General features: G+C 37.9%; 1 protein-coding gene across 5 annotated transcripts in view; it reads left to right on the forward strand.

Annotated features, from left to right (window-relative positions):
• The first annotated feature begins 560 nt into the window (after positions 1–560).
• VPS54 (VPS54 subunit of GARP complex) overlaps positions 561–16,257 on the forward strand; it is a 92,733-nt gene continuing 77,036 nt past the window's right edge. For 2 of the 5 annotated variants that reach the window (XM_067704907.1, XM_067704911.1), the window contains exon 1: positions 564–1,685. The gene's annotated coding sequence lies outside the window, so the exon portion shown is untranslated. Of the gene's footprint in view, positions 1,686–3,941; positions 3,963–16,257 lie in introns of those variants that run through there. The other 3 variants (XR_010934520.1, XM_067704909.1, XM_067704910.1) reach the window with 3 other exon arrangements.

The raw sequence follows: 16,257 nt of genomic DNA on the forward strand, positions 1-16,257 counted from the left end.
ATTTCTTATTTTAAAGTTAAATTTAGTTCATATTGGAGACTGATATTCTCATTCTCCTTATTACAAAACTGTAGAGGATTGAATTTGAAAAACATACTGTAAGAATTTCCTCTCAGCTATTTTTGTTGCTTCCTTCTCTTTTGTCCTTCCCTTCCCCCCAACTTTAGCTCCTTAGTGTGTAAATTATTATTTCACAAAGAGTTATGTTTGCAGTTTTCAAAGTGACTTCTTAGAAGTGAAATTTGAATCATTTTTTTTCAATCCCCAAAGGTAAGACTTATATTTTCACTTTTGATTTAAGTGTCTTATAAATGCCTGAAACTTTGATATTTTTAGGCAAAGAAATAATTTCAAAATTGAAAGAAATCTTCCTAAAATTAAGACGTAAGCACTCAAATGGCCCTTTCCTCTCTTTTAAAAAATATCCTAAGACATCCCCTTTCTTGTGGATTGTATTTTATTGGATTAAGATCACCAGCCCTCTGAAACCCGGCTAAATTGGATTACCGTTGAGAATCACAGGGAGGAGGTATTAATAATATACACACACTTCAAGCATCTCAGTCAAATAGCAGGAATAACTGATTTCAGTGCCAGAGAAGTTTGATAGGTGCCTGGAAGGAAGGCCTGGAACTAGGGGAAAACTTAGAAGAACTTGGTGAGGGAAGGCCTCGAGAGAGAGACAATGCAGTTTCCAGAGTCCAGTGGATTGTTGGGGAGGGGTCACCTTAAACCTTTAAAAGGACGCTTAACTGGGAAATTCTGAGCAGCCTTCACTTTGAAGGGGGTGAAAGGAGAGGTGGAATGTTGTGTAAGTATCTTCTTAATAGGCGCTGGGTGGTTGAGAGATGCTTGGAGTCAGTTGGTCTGGGGGGTGGGCGAAGGCCACCCTGAGGGTTCGCGGACCGTCCCTCAGAAGGCGGCAGACGGCACCTGGCTGCCGCCGAGAGCACATCGGGGTGGGGGAAGGGTCGTGGGGAAAAGTCGAGTTCAGCGTGGGTTTCTCTCTTTGCCTGGAGGACTATTAGAATAGATTAGAGGAGGCGCCGAGCAGCCGCGCGGGGTATTCCCCGCTCCGGGGTAACGCCGGCGGCGCCAGCGCCGGCCCCGGCCTTCTCCTGAGGCGGCGAGAGCTACCCCCGGTCCGGGCCGCGGCCTCCCGCCCCGGCGGAGCCGCGCGGTGGATTGTGGGCTGGGGGCTGCGGCGGCCTCACTGCGGCCTCGGACACTGTCTCCCCGGACCTAGCCGGGCCGAGGCAGGCGGGCGGAGTGAGGGGAACCAGTGGAGCAGGGAGCAGAAGCGCTAGAGTAGTGGTCGCGGCGCGGCGGCGGCGGCGGCGGCTCCTCTGGAGGCCGGGGATGTGGGAGAGGCGGTGGCAGGAGCGGCGGAGGCGGCGCTGCGGACCCGGGGGAAACTGCTGGCTGACAGGACACCCGGGAGAGACGTGAGGGAGCTGCCGCTGCCGCCTCTCACCCCCGAGCGGAGCTGGGCTCGAGAGGGCGGCCCTGTGCTCCGCCAGCCGACTAGCCAGCCGGCGCGGGGCGGGGGCGGGAAGCCGGGCTCGGGCCCAGCCGGGCTCCGGGCGGCGGCGGCCGCGGAGCAGCAGCCTCGGCGCGACGTGGAGGGTTGGAGGCGGCGGCGATGCACTAGGCCTCGCTCTGGGGCTGCTGCCCGGGACCCGCAGGTAGGTGTCGGGCCGGCCGCACGCGGCCCCCAGCGCTTCGCGGCCCACCCTCACCCCGACCTCCTGTAGAGGGAGGACCGAGACCCCACCCCCTCTGTCTCCTCCCCTGCCGGAGCCGGCAGAGTTTCGGTCACAACTGACCAGCGCCGAAGCTTCCATTCCTCCCGGCCACCACCACCTCCTCTTCCTTCTTACTCTCCCTCCGGGATCGGGGCCGGCAGCTGTGCTCCTCGCTTCCAGCCCGCGGCCGCTACGCCGTTCTCGCCCCTGTCTCCCCTCGGGGATCCGGGCTGTGGAACCGCCACCACCCGCCTTAGACGCTGCCCCCAAACTTTCCCTTTCTTTTTCTAGCCGGGCCCTTACCCCTTTTTGATCCTACTGGAATAATTTAAATTAAAAAAGTCATTTTTTCCCCCTGCCGAAAGCCAACCCAGAAAATAACTCGGTGTTTTGCAGTTCGGCAATTTAGCTCGCAAGCATTTGTTCAATAATTAATTTTTCTTCAGTTATGTCTTTCCATCTCTGCATTGGTACAAAGGCAGGCCTTCCCTGCCCTCCTGTCGTTGACAAGGGAACTTTTGCCTGCCCATTATAATTAACACTTGGTCTGTCCGTGTACTGAGTTCGGGATGGTATTTTTAGAATTTTGGTTGACCCGGGTTGCAATTTTTTTTAAAGTTCCCCTTTCACCAGCTTTATTTTGGTCTTTATTGGGGCTCTCCTTACTTTCGAAGAATTAAATTGGAATGTTTTTGTGTTTTGCTTTTAATTGGTTCTATATCTGATTTGTCAAACCCCAGGGCAATCTTAAGAGTAAACGCTTACAAGGCAAGTGATGTCATGATAGTATACTGAGATATGTGTTATTGTGGTAACTTAAACTGCAGATTTTGATGGACAGTCAGGTTGACTTTTATATCTGATGAAGTGTTCTAGTTGGAAAAGTACCTTCAGAGCCTTAATGACTTCTAAGCAGTTATGATAGAACAGATGGAATGATGGGATTTGTTTGTTTGACTGTATTTGTATTGCAGTCAGAGTCTGATTTCCTAGAAATAGGTATTACTTGATTGTTCATAGTGGTCATCATTGCTAATGATAGGTTTTGGTAAAAATGATCAATGCGTGCAAATTTTGGGCGACTGATAGTTGTGGTTTGAGGGATTAGATGTTTGAGATTTTATTGTGATTTGGCTGTTTTAAAATTATGCTTGTTAATTTCAGAATTATTGCACTATCAGGACAGACATTACAATCTGAGGGTCACTTTTAAAAGAAATAAATGTTTTATGGTTTTCTTTATAAAGAATGCATGCCAAACTATAAAGGCTGTTCACATTTTCTTGTTGTTGATGATATTAATATATTTTGGTCTTGGAGAGGTATTGTTACTCTAACACTGGGCTTTCTGAAGTGTTTTCCGTTGCTTTTAAATTATCCAAAGTTTACTAAGAAAAGATGATTAAATTTGCATATGTTTGTTTTCTGGAAAAGTTAAGGTTTATTTCTGAATAGGTATTAAGTTTTTATGTCAGAATTAAAATCAAATCTTACATAACTCTTGAAATGGCAAACTGCAGAATTTGCTCTTAATCACATTCCTTTCCTATCAGTAAAAGTTGATTAAAATTCTTTTCCTGCTTTTAGCTTTTTACATACTTTATTGAGTAAAAGTACACTTATTTAAAGTGTTAAATTCATCCATATTTAGTATATTTACATAATTGTGTAACCATCACCATAATCTAATTTTAGAATATTTTCATCACCCCAAAAAGAAACTCCCCTTACTCCCCACCCCAGCCCCAGCCCTAGGCAACCACTAATATACTTTCTATCTCAATGAGTGAATTGTGGTTCACTCATAAATAGTATCAGCTCCCTGAAAAAATTTTCTTTTAAGATTAATTTCCATGTTTAAAATAGTTCTGGACAGGAAATAATCAACTGATCACTGGTATTAATAAGTGATGTTTTAAACAGTTGATATACTGTTTGGTTGTATTCCTCATGGATTGCTATAAAGAGTGGAGAAAGAAAAAAGTTAGGATTAATGACTTAAGTGATCTCAGGAGGTGGTTTAGTCAGCTGGAAGTCAGTAAGTAAAAGTTGAAGGAGTATTTTTGCATTGGATATTAGGGCTGGAAAAGATCTTAAAGGTCATCAGCTTACTTCCTGCTTGCTTCGCAAATAAATGGCAGAAACCAGATGAGGAAATCTGAAGAGTGGAAGGTTGAATCTCTAGAATGCATGGCTCAAGAACCACAATGAGACAATGTAAGGCAAGAGATGGGGATTTGCAAGTCAGAACTGTTTAGATCCTATGTATATATAAGTATGTATGTATATATGTATGTAAGTATTTGACATTTTACTAGCAGAGTAGGGAGAGAACTGGACATTCCCCAACTTTGGGATGGAGGGGAAGAGGTGACAGTAGATGCGATTCATGTTACAAAATCCTCTAAAATGCTTTAACCTAAAGGAGGATGGCATATATATTATTTAGCTATCTTCTTGTACTATTACCATCTTATTTTTAAAAATCCAAATTTTAAAAACAAAATTAATTTTTAAAAATTATACAGGGCTGGTTGGAGGCCTCCTTTTTCAAAGACCCAGGACCCTAACATCTAAACCAATGGTACTAAAATAAGGGCAGTTTTGCCCTCTAAGGAACGTTTGGCAGTGTCCGAAGACATTTTTCATTGTCACAACTGAGGGTGCGGTGCTATTGCTAAATATCCTAGGATGCACAGGACATGTCCTACTCCATCCTACCCCCCACACACAACAAAGAATTATCTGACCCTACATATCAGTAATGTTCTAATCCTGTAGTTTGTGTTATTCTGGTAAGGGCCTGAGCAAATGTGCTTGACTCCCACCAGATTGGAAAATATTTTCAGTGGGCATTGTTTGGTGGGTTACATAAAACTTTAGGTCCTCTAGCAATTCTCTCTCTTTGCAGGGGGAGGCGGTTGAGGGAAAATTAAAAGGAAATCTGTGACATAATGCAGATATTCTTTAGTCTGTTTAGTTGTCTTCAAATCTGAAGTAAAAAAATTTTTTCCTGAAAATGGCAGCCTTACTTTACTGCAGATTTGAACTATTATGTTTTGAATTGTTTGTTACTGGTGCATAGGTTTTTGAAATTGGAAATAGATAAATAGTATTTTCTCTATCTAGATTTCTTTTCCTGGTAGCTTCAACTGCGAAGAAAGGAGAGAAAGTAAGCTAAAGTGTTTTAATTAATTGTGTATGTTGTGATGAAGAAAAATTCAAAGCTTGTACATGAATCTCATCTTTTTTTTTTTCTTATGGGCCCCTTTTGACTCTAATTTCTTTATAACAAGCTTAATTTGGTGAAAGAAGAAGAAAAGATTGAAAAGTTGGAATCACTTTTGCTATTTACCAGCCTTATGACTTTAGATAAATTACTCAATCTTTCTGAGCCTCAGTTTTCTCATCTATAAAGTAGGAATAGTGATAATTCCTGCATTATAAACTTATTGTGAGAATTAAATGAGGTAATGTGTGTTAAGATGCTATGTCAACTGTAAAATACTATATGAGTTAGTTAATGTACCTGAAACTAATATAATGTTATATGTCAATTATACCTCAGTTAATAAAAAAAGAGTTACTTGTTTCAGAAGAATCAAATTAGATGGTGCCAAAGCAGGAATATAGAAAGCTAGGCAGAGAATAGTAACTGCTGTCAACCTCTCTAGGGAGAAGAGAGAAGTTCTAAGAATATATTGCTAACAAACTAGTAAAAGAACTAGTATTATCGCCATAATCTGGAGCTCTTCCAACTAGGGGCAGACTGACTTCCTTCAGTAGCACCTGAGGGTATCACTATTACAACACAGTATAAAACTGATTATTGGGCTTCCCTGGTGGCACAGTGGTTGAGAGTCCGCCTGCCGATGCCGGGGACACGGGTTCGTGCCCTGGTCTGGGAAGATCCCACATGCCGCGGAGCGGCTGGGCCTGTGAGCCATGGCCGCTGAGCTTGCGCGTCCGGAGCCTGTGCTCCGCAACGGGAGAAGCCACAACAGTGAGAGGCCCGCGTATCGCGAAAAACAAAACAAAACAAAAAAACTGATTATTAAAATGGTGAAATTAAGTTATAAAGAATAGGTTACCTTGTTTTCAAAATATGCTCTTTGAAAAGTCATAAAAATGTATAATTTAAGAATTAAAAATTTCAAAAGTGCCTTATACAAAAAGTTTTAGCCTTATCAAGAGTAAGCTATAGTTATCTGCATCAGTTACCTTGCTGGGAATAATTCCTTCTGTCTTCATTTACTATTCATGCCTTTCTTCATATTTTAAGGGTTGTATATGAATATTGTGGTAATTCATCATATTTTATGATGTTTTTCTCATGAGGAGTGAATAAAGTAAAATTTTGAAATCATAATTGTTATGTCAAGAAAGTTTGTGCCCTTGTTTGTTTTGTTTTGTTTTTATTTTGTTTTGTTTTTCAATTTGGCTAAGTAAAATCCTAAACTATAGCAGTGTCAGTTGGGATGGAGAGCAAGGGATGGATTTGTGATGAATTTTAAAGGTAGAATCCATAGGACAGTTCAAGTTGGTATAGACTTTGAAGAATGTGGAGAGGTCAGGGAGTTAAGTTGGCTCTAGTGTTTCTAGCTTGGTAAACTACATAGATGGTGTTGTTAACTGAGCTAGAGAAGGAATAACGTTTTTGGCAGGTAGGAGAGGGTGGATAAAGATGGTAGATAATGAATTTAAGTTTTGGATATATTGAATTTTAGGTATCTCTGAGACTTGTAGGTGAAGATGCCCAGTAGGCAGTTACAAATTTGGGTATGGAATACTGAAAAGAGTATATCTTGAATCTATCCAGTTTTCTCCATCTCCTCTACCATTATCTGAGTTCAGGCTACTGTCATCTCTCACCTACAAGTTTCCTGTTTGGTCTCTTCTAGTATTAGTCTTCTCCAATCTGTTTTCAGTACTATAATCAGTGATTTTTCTTAAGGACAAATTTGATTATATCATTCCTCAGCTTAAATTATTTCTGTGACTTTCCTCATGATGAAACCCACATTCCTTATTCCTTTAACAGATTTATAAATTCATTTAAGTTCTTTTCCCAACTTATCTCTCTAGCCTAATGACTCTCCACAACTCCCTGTTCCCCTAAAATAGACAGATTGAATTACTTGTGGTTTCTGGCAATAAGCTCTCTCTTCCCTCCAAGCCTTTGCACTACTGTTCACTATTCCTGAAGTGTTCTCCTTATCACACCCTTTCTCCCCTTCATCTATCTGACTCATTTCTACTTATGTTCAGTTCTTAGTAAGCCTTCATTTGTGCATTATTATTATTATTGAAAAATTTTAAACCCACAGAAAAGTCAAAAGAATAGTAGAACGAACACACACACACCACACACACACACACCACACACACACACACACACACACACACACACACACACACACCACACCCCTTTGCCAAACCTGAAAACAGGATGTAGGTATTATGATGCTTCATTCCTAATACTTAAGCATGCATCTCCCAGTTACAGGGACATTCTCTCACGTAACCACAATACCATTATGATACCTAAGAATGTCAACAATTACTCAATAACATTATTCAACATATAGTCCATACTTAAATTTTCCCATTTGTCCCAAAATTATAGCTTTTTTTCTCCCTTTAATGCAAGATTCAGTCAAGATTCATACATTGCATTTGGCTTGTATGTCTCTTTAGTCTCTCCCAATCTGGACTAGTCCCACTGTCTCCCTTTCTTCTTGGATTTATCTTTTGAAAAGTAGAGGCATTTGTCCTCAGGTATCTTCCATATTCTGAATTAGTCTGTTTCTTTATGATTCGATTCTGGTAGAATATTTCTGGCAAGAATACCACAAAGATGATATATATACCCACCACTTTATCACATCAGGAGACACATAATGTCAGGCTGTCCCCTGTTGGTGATTCCAGCTTGATCACTTGGTAAAGGTGAGAACTGACAGATCTCTACTATTTAATACATAATTGATAGCGTGATACTTCATTGCCATGTAAATATCCTGTTCCTAACAATCTTTTAAACTAACGGTTTTAGCATCCATTAATGATCCTTGTTTGAATCAGTCATTGCATTGGAGGGTTACAAAGGGTGATTTTTCTAATTCTTTCATTCCATCTACATTTATTACCTTCATTGATTTTTGAGAGCAGTGAGGTCAGGTTAGATGAAAACTGAATATAAGCAATTGAATTTAGAAATCAGGTCATTCCTCACCTTTTCCAGAGCCAAGTGAGTGGTGAAGATGGAAGATGGATAACTAAGGAGGTAGACCAGAGAGAAAATAGAGGTTTGCCAGTGAAGGGGAGGCAAGAAGAAGTAGCTTGAATAGATAGAGTTGAAGGAAAGAACTCTAATTTAGTACTTGAACATTTTTTTTGATGGATTGATGAGATTGACAATAGGAGAGTCAGGAGAGTCAGGGAATAATTAATAGGACAAGGTCTCAGATGAAGTGCAGAAAGATGAGATCAAGAACAGCAGGTTGGGGGATTAACTCTGGAAAAGAGTAGACACCTATACTGTACCTCAGAAAGTTAGGAGTTGTGTATAGGTGAGAATTAGGTACGTTTGGATATGGATGGAAGAAGTCATATCTGAGGACTTTTTTTTATTGCTATGTGGTAGACATTTACTTTTTGAGCGTGAGATTGATGGAGGTAAGCTAGGGGACATGAGAGTAATGAAAATTTGTTATGAATACTGTGGGGATTGGGAAAGAGAAGTGCTTGAGGATAAATAAGTGAAAGGACTGCTAAGCAGAGCCTCATCTGAGATTGGAACTCATAAATGTATAATCTGCTTGTTTTACATAAATTTTCTCTGGCAGTGTTCTGCAGCCAGGAACAAAGCAAAGACAGATTGTATTGAAGATGGATGAGGGAAGGGAGAATTGAACATCCAAGGGAGACTGTTGAAGTAATTGACCATGAGATCCAAGCTAAGTGGAGAAGCTTGTGAGGCAGAACTGGGCTAAGAGACCCAAACAGTGGGGAGAGGAGGTATAGAGGTAATCAAGCAGTAATTAATTAAAATGCTAATTTATTGTTGGTTTGGGGTTATAGTACTAATAAACTTTATAGTTATTTACTTTATACCTCAAACTAACATTTAATATTTTCATTCTTGAACCACTTACTGACTCACTGCAGGTGAGTTTCTAGCTATTTTGCTTTATTTTCTCTAAAAACAATTTCTTGAATGCATCATCTTTATTATTACTTAACATTTATAGAGTACATACTTGTTTAGATTATTTGAAGACCGTTCTCTTCAAGGATCTAGATACAAAATGTATTTTATTTACAAAGATAGACTTAACACTAGATTGTTTTTACTCTAGAAAGAAGCAAGGCAGGGATAACCCAAAGCAGTGGATAAATCCTAGTGTCATTTTTGTCTTTCTTAGGAAAACATTAATATATAATTTTCTCTTAGCAACTATTTTCAAGGTAGGGTCGATTATACAGATTTTCTTTTAAATTTACTCTTTTTGTAGAAATGTTAATAAGTATCTACTGGTTTGCATATTTAAGACATTTGTACTCTCCAATAACTTTGAGCGATTTTAGGATTTATTTGTTAATCTTTGGTCAAGACACCAAGAACAGAATACCAGTGTTCTCATCTGATTTACTTTGACAAAAATTTCACTAGTAATACAGTAATATCAATGCCCTAACGGAGTATAATAAAGCATCCAAGTTATATTTTGATTTCATTCAATTTTTTACATGCTAGAGACAGATTTTTTTCACAATACAGTTTTATCATTCAGTTCCAGGCCTGTGAACCCTTCATTAATTTCAACGGTTGCTATAGTATGTTATTTTAGTGTATTAAGTCTCTGATGAGTGCTGGGGAAAAAAGACATTGTTTTTAATTTTAATAACATCTAGATTTAAAAAATATATTTATGTTGTTTTTTGAGGATATTTGTGATTTTATTCCTGATAAGAATGTCACACGTGAAATAGTACTTATAGCCATTTAAAAATACGTAAATTTAATATTACAAATATTTATACTTTTTATCCTTCTGGCCAAATTTCTCTCTTACTGTTCCTTCTTGTCACTAAATCAAAGTAAATAAGGAACTTGAGGAAACACCTGTATTCAGAGTTTCCTACAAGGCCCAGGGTCTCATACATGTCAAATGGGAATGTAAGGAAAAAGCAAATTAGATTAGCACAACTTTGTTCTTATTTTCTGTTCCTTTAGCTTCAACTTGATTTCCCCCAATTTAGAAATACTGATATATGCAAGAAAAAAAAACACCACACTGTAATGTCCAACCGAAGATAGATGTGATGGAAGTTAGTAGAGATTATTTTTTAATCATAGTAATTTAAAATATCTCAAATATGTCATATTTTAAGAAGCACTTGCTTGACATAAATCACAGCAAGATCTTTTTTGATCCACCTCCTAGAGTAATGGAAATAAAAACAAAAATAAACAAATGGGACCTAATGAAACTTCAAAGCTTTTGCACATCAAAGGAAACCATAAACAAGATCAAAAGACAACCCTCAGAATGGGAGAAAATATTTGCAAATGAAGCAACTGACAAAGGATTAATCTCCAAAATATATAAACAGCTCATGCAGCTCAATATTAAAAAAACAAACAACCCAATCCAAAAATGGGCATAAGACCTAAATAGACAATTCTCCAAAGAAGACATACAGATGGCCAAGAAGCACATGAAAAGCTGCTCAACATCACTAATTATTAGAGAAATGCAAATCAAAACTACAATGAGGTATTACCTCACACCAGTTAGAATGGGCATCATCAGAAAATCTACAAACAACAAATGCTGGAGAGGGTGTGGAGAAAAGGGAACCCTCTTGCACTGTTGGTGGGAATGTAAATTGATACAGTCACTATGGAGAACAGTGTGGCGGTTCCTTAAAAAACTAAAAATAGAATTACCATATGACTCAGCAATCCCACTACTGGCCATATACCCAGAGAAAACCATAATTCAAAAAGACACATGAACCCCAATGTTCATTGCAGCACTATTTATAATAGCCAGGTCATGGAAGAAACCTAAATGCCCATTGACAGATGAATGGATAAAGAAGATGTGGTCCATATATAGAATGGAATATTACTCAGCCATAAAAAGGAATGAAATTGGGTCATCTGTTGAGACTGGATGGATCTAGAGACTGTCATACAGAGTGAAGTAAGTCAGAAAGCGAAAAACAAATATCGTATATTAACGCATATATGTGGAACCTAGAAAAATGGTACAGATGAACTGGTTTGCAGGACAGAAATTGAGACACAGATGTAGAGAACAAACGTATGGACACCAAGCGGGGAAAGTGGCAGCGGGTGGTGGTGGTGATGTGATAAATTGGGAGGTTGGGATTGACATGTATACACTGATGTGTATAAAATTGATGACTAATAAGAACCTGCTGTATATATATATAAAAAAAAAATCAAGTCATCCAATGATGGAATGACCTAGTTGATTGTATGACTGACTTGACCAATAACAGAGTGATGTGAGTAACAAAGAGATCTGTAAGTCATTTTATTTATTGGAAATTTTTAAATTCTAAGAGCTATTCTGAAGACTCATCATGAAGTTATCTTGCTTACTTGGTGAATTTTAGATCAATTTTTCACAAATCACAAACATGTATAGTGTTAGTACACATCCTGAGGGCTTTAAAAAGATCTTTCTTATGTGATTATTTAGGTGATTTTTCCCTTTACTTATTGAATGTATGTGCATCTGTATGTGAGCATGCACATGTGTTGGGAAATATAAGTTAAAAAAAAAAAAAAGCACTTGCCACAACATTTTTGGAATTTTAAGAGCCAATTTCTGGTAAATGGTATAGTTAAGCTTCTTTCATACAGGTAAGACACAAATAATAAACTTCTCTACTATATAAGATTTATCATCTGACAGAATCTAGTTTAATCGTAATTTTTAAAGTACTTAAAATGTTAAAAAATTGTATATCATATACATTATTGCTCACAGTTATCTTAATACTGAAGCTAAAATTTAAACCTAAAGATTTGGGCTTTCAAGAAATACTAACAAATTAATGCTATCATATAAATAAGTATTTGTCTTCTCATCTTGATAGCCCATAGTAGCGTATTTGTCCCTCATTGCAGCTCAGGAATTATCCTTTTGTTAACAAAAGTAGTAAATTATACTGATGAAAAGTGTCTTTTTCCTTGAGTAATAATTTTCTAGCAGTCCCAGTCTTATAAAATTATTTGAGCCTAAAACTGCCCTAAAAAATAGTCTTTAAAAAATGATCACAATCAGATGTTAATTATTGCTATCATTTATTTTTAATACAAGATGGACATAGAGGACTTCCCTGGCAGTTCAGTGGTTAAAACTTCATCTTTCAACACAGGGGGTGCAGGTTCGATCCCTGGTTGGGGAGCTAAGATCCCACATGCCTCACGGCCAAAAAACCAAAACAGAAGCGATATTGTAACAAATTCAATAAAGACTTTAAAAGAAATGGTCCACATCAAAAAAACCTTAAAAAAAAACCCCAACAAGATGGACTTGTTCTTCTAAATAATTGTTATTGGATCAGTAATTGATCTGATAAGGAGAAAAAGAAGACAGAAAAGTAGAGCACTGGGTGCCTGAAATGGATGGGAGGCAGTAGTGAAAAACATAGGTTTTTGGGGTTTTTTTCTCTCTCCAGAGAGGCAGTGTGGTTTGGTGACAGTGACATGGAATTTTGAATCAGAAGATCTGAATGCAAGTCGCATCTTCACAACTAAGTAGCTAAATGGTTTGAAGCCAAGTTACTCTTGAACCTGTTTCTCTATCCACATAATAGGGATCAATGATTCATTCATTCACAGATTCACTCAGAAATGTTTTTCTTGCTAGGTTGTTAGGAAGACCAACAAAATAATCTGAATGAAAGCAAGCAATTATGAACCGTGTAGTGTTTAGTCAAATATTAGTAATGATGTAATTCATCTTATTGTCTTTCTGTTGCTTCCCTCTCCTCTGCCATCCTTCCTTATTTCATAGATAACGTATTTTCATTGCACTCTTAATCTTAGGACTTAAGAGAATTTTCAGAACTAGTGGTAGGAGTGAGGCAATCCAGGTTCACCCAAGTCCCAGCTGATCTGCCTGCCCATCATGGATAAGGGCATTAGGCAGAAGAGTAGGATGGAAGGCAACTTTTCTGGATCAGCTTGTTCATTTTCTTACTGCTGCCTGACAAAGTCCTGTTTTTCTCAAGGTGGGGCATAGCCCAATGTGCCTCATAGTCTCTGGGTATGATTATTCTTTATCTTTTTTTCTGCTTCCTCCTCTCCACCCCATCCCATTCCCATGAGTATCTAACTCTTCTTTCTCTCTCATCTCCTTTCTCCACCACTTTTTCTTGTTTCTTTTAATCTCACCCTTCAGTTGATTTCTTGCTGTTTGCCTATAAATGTGCTCCAGCCTCCCATGGCCTAAATAATTCTTGCTCAACTCTAATCGCTTTTTTTTCATCACCAAAAATATGTTGATATTGTTGCTTTTGTTACTTCATCACTTACTTAACCTCTTGTGGTATGGCGTCTGTCCCAAACACTGTCCTAAGACTGTTCTAATCCAGTATCCTTTCTGAAGTTAATAACCTTCTTGACCTCTCTGTCTGCAGCATGTTGACACTACTTTTCACACTTTCTTCCTGGACACTTCTCCCTTGGCTTCTGTAGGATGGTTTTTCTGATTGCTTTCTTCCTTACCTCTTACATGTATTGGCCCCACCCCTTGCTCTGAGCTCTCATTGGCCCTCTTTTTCTGCACTTTCTTCCTTTGTAATATTACTTTCCTGCGACTAAAATTATTTACACTATTATTTCTGTAATGTAATTGAACTAGGAACGGTGATGCAAAGTTCAGGGAGGCAGAATTCTGTTTACTACAAGACATAATTTTTTTCCTAAAACAATTATAGTTGTTTTGTAGTAATAATCTGCTTTTGAAGTAGTCAGTTCTCTATTACTGTATGTTTTCAAGTGGAGGTAGAAAGGATTCATATATTCGGTAGAAAGTTGAGCCAGATGATCTCTGAAAGTCCCATCCAACTCAGAGATTGTAATATTTATATCATCCACTCTACTCCCATGGATTGAATTTTGACCTTTATTCAAATGTCTTCCAAAGCATTAATTCTAGCTTCTCTGCCTCATCATCCCTCTTCTCTCTCACAGTTTTTACCAAAAATTGCTTCTGTTTTAGGCTACTGTTTATTCTAGCTTCATCATCATTTTCCACTACTCTTTTTTCTTTCCTTTTACTGGCATGGCTTTGAGGACCACTGTTCTATGCTTTGACTACTTTTCTGACAGTAAATTATATCTGCCCATATTGGTTTGCTTCCCCCCGCCCAACCCAAACTAGGGGCACTCAAGCAAGGGACACGAATAGAGGAGGCTTAGAAGCCTAAAGTTTAAATTTATTTTAAAACTTTGTATGGCACAGTCCAAATGTTAAGGCTTAAGATGTTTATAATGGTAAATAGTAGTAGTTGCAATTATTTATTGAATGTCTACTATGTGCCAAGTACATAGATTATGTAAATTGTATTTCATTTAAATGTTACAACATTCCTATGAGGAAGACACTGTTGCTGTCCCATTTTATAAACGAGGAAACTGAGAGGAATGTAAGAAAGTTGTCAGAGGTCACACAACTATTAAATGACAGAGATCTAACTCACTTTATGGCTAGTTTTCTTAACCAATATATTATACTGTGTTACAGGAAAGGTAGAAATCTAGAATCAAATATTAGAAAGTTAGGTAATGTTATACAAACAAGGTAGCGTATTCTCGACTTAGGTTTTTAGATTGTTTTGAATACACGTGAACTTATATGAGATATTGTTAGTGGCTTGTGTGTGCTTACCTCCTTTTCCATGAGAGTCATTCATTTATTCATTCATTCATCCATCCAACATTCATCTGTGCTGGGTGTGGTATAGGAAGATGAATGAAACAAATATAATTTTATGATGTAGAGAGAGAGACAGGAAATAAGCAGGTAAATAAATAGTTATAATTTGAGAAAGTACTATAAAGTACACAAACCATAATGCTACTAGTAGAGAATAACAGGGATATGTGTGTTGGATGGGGGATAGAGTAAGGGGAGGATGTGCTTAGATACTGTGGTCAGGAAAAGCCTATTATATAACCACCGTTAACATTTTGTCATATACTTTTTTATACATTATATATAGCTATATAAAGTTTTTATACCAAAATGAGATTGTACTATATATTCTGTTTTGTAATCTCATAATTGAGTCTCTTGAAACAATAGCCATTGTGTGTTAATTTCCTTACCTAGTTCACTCTAACCTCTGCATTCTGCTTCTACCCCCTGTATTGGACTTGATATCGCTTCCCAATGTGATGTGGTCACTTCCTAATTTCCAAATCTAAAGGAGGTTTTTGCCTTAGTGTTTTATTTGCCAATTCTGAGCTGATTTTTCTTCCCTGGTTTTTCTCCCACCTTCTTGGATGTTCCTTCTTGTCTTTATCACAAGCTGTTCTTTATATCTTTCTTTCACTTCTTTCTTCAGAAATGTTGGAGTCCTCCTAGGTTCTATACTTGGCCCTCCTCACTAATACTCTCCTAGAGTGATCTATTCAACACTTGTGTCTTAAGTCTATAATGACTCACTACAGTCTTGTGGATTAAGTCTAAACTCCTTTGTAAGATTCCACCCAGCTTAAGGAATATTCATTTTTTATCTAAAGAAAAAAGAAATGAACCTGTACTAATATTTATTATGAGGATTGATACTAGCATCTTCAATCCGTCTGTATGTTTATCAGATAGTCAAGTTACAGATAAGTGAGTAAGCTCAAGGGATTAAGAGTGGTATCCTTCACTTAGTTCATCCTTGTCATGTAATAGCCTTACATGAATAGTTAATTGGGTTTACAAATTATGCTATCTAGTTTTAACTAAACCAACTCTTATAAAATGTTTAATTAACCTAAAATGATTCCTGAAGAGAAGTCACATCTTGGATGAATACTAACAATGGAACCACAAATAAACAAAGCACAGAGTTGGATTCTCCTATTCTTAGTACAAGCTCTTCCATACATAAAAGTACTCAAAATAGCCGTCAAACTTAAGACTATGTTATGTATGTTTTGTGTTTTTTTAAATAAGAAAAAGCATTCCAAATTTGCTGATCTTTTCAGAAATGGCATGTGACTGTCAGTAATATTTAACCAAACAGATAGTGAAACACACAGACACAAAACACAGACAGACGCACACATTAAATCTGTTTCCACAGGGTGTTTTTGTTTGTTTTTATTTTTAAATAATGAATAAGAAAATGTATAATAGTAGTTGATCTTCTAGAAACACTCAAGCTATGGTAAATCTGTTTTGAAAACAGATGTTTGGAAATATTCCATCATTATGTTATTTTGTTAAATGATGAACTCGTTAAA

Source organism: Pseudorca crassidens, chromosome 14 (genome assembly GCF_039906515.1).
Source record: "Pseudorca crassidens isolate mPseCra1 chromosome 14, mPseCra1.hap1, whole genome shotgun sequence".
Taxonomy (NCBI): Eukaryota; Metazoa; Chordata; class Mammalia; order Artiodactyla; family Delphinidae; genus Pseudorca; species Pseudorca crassidens.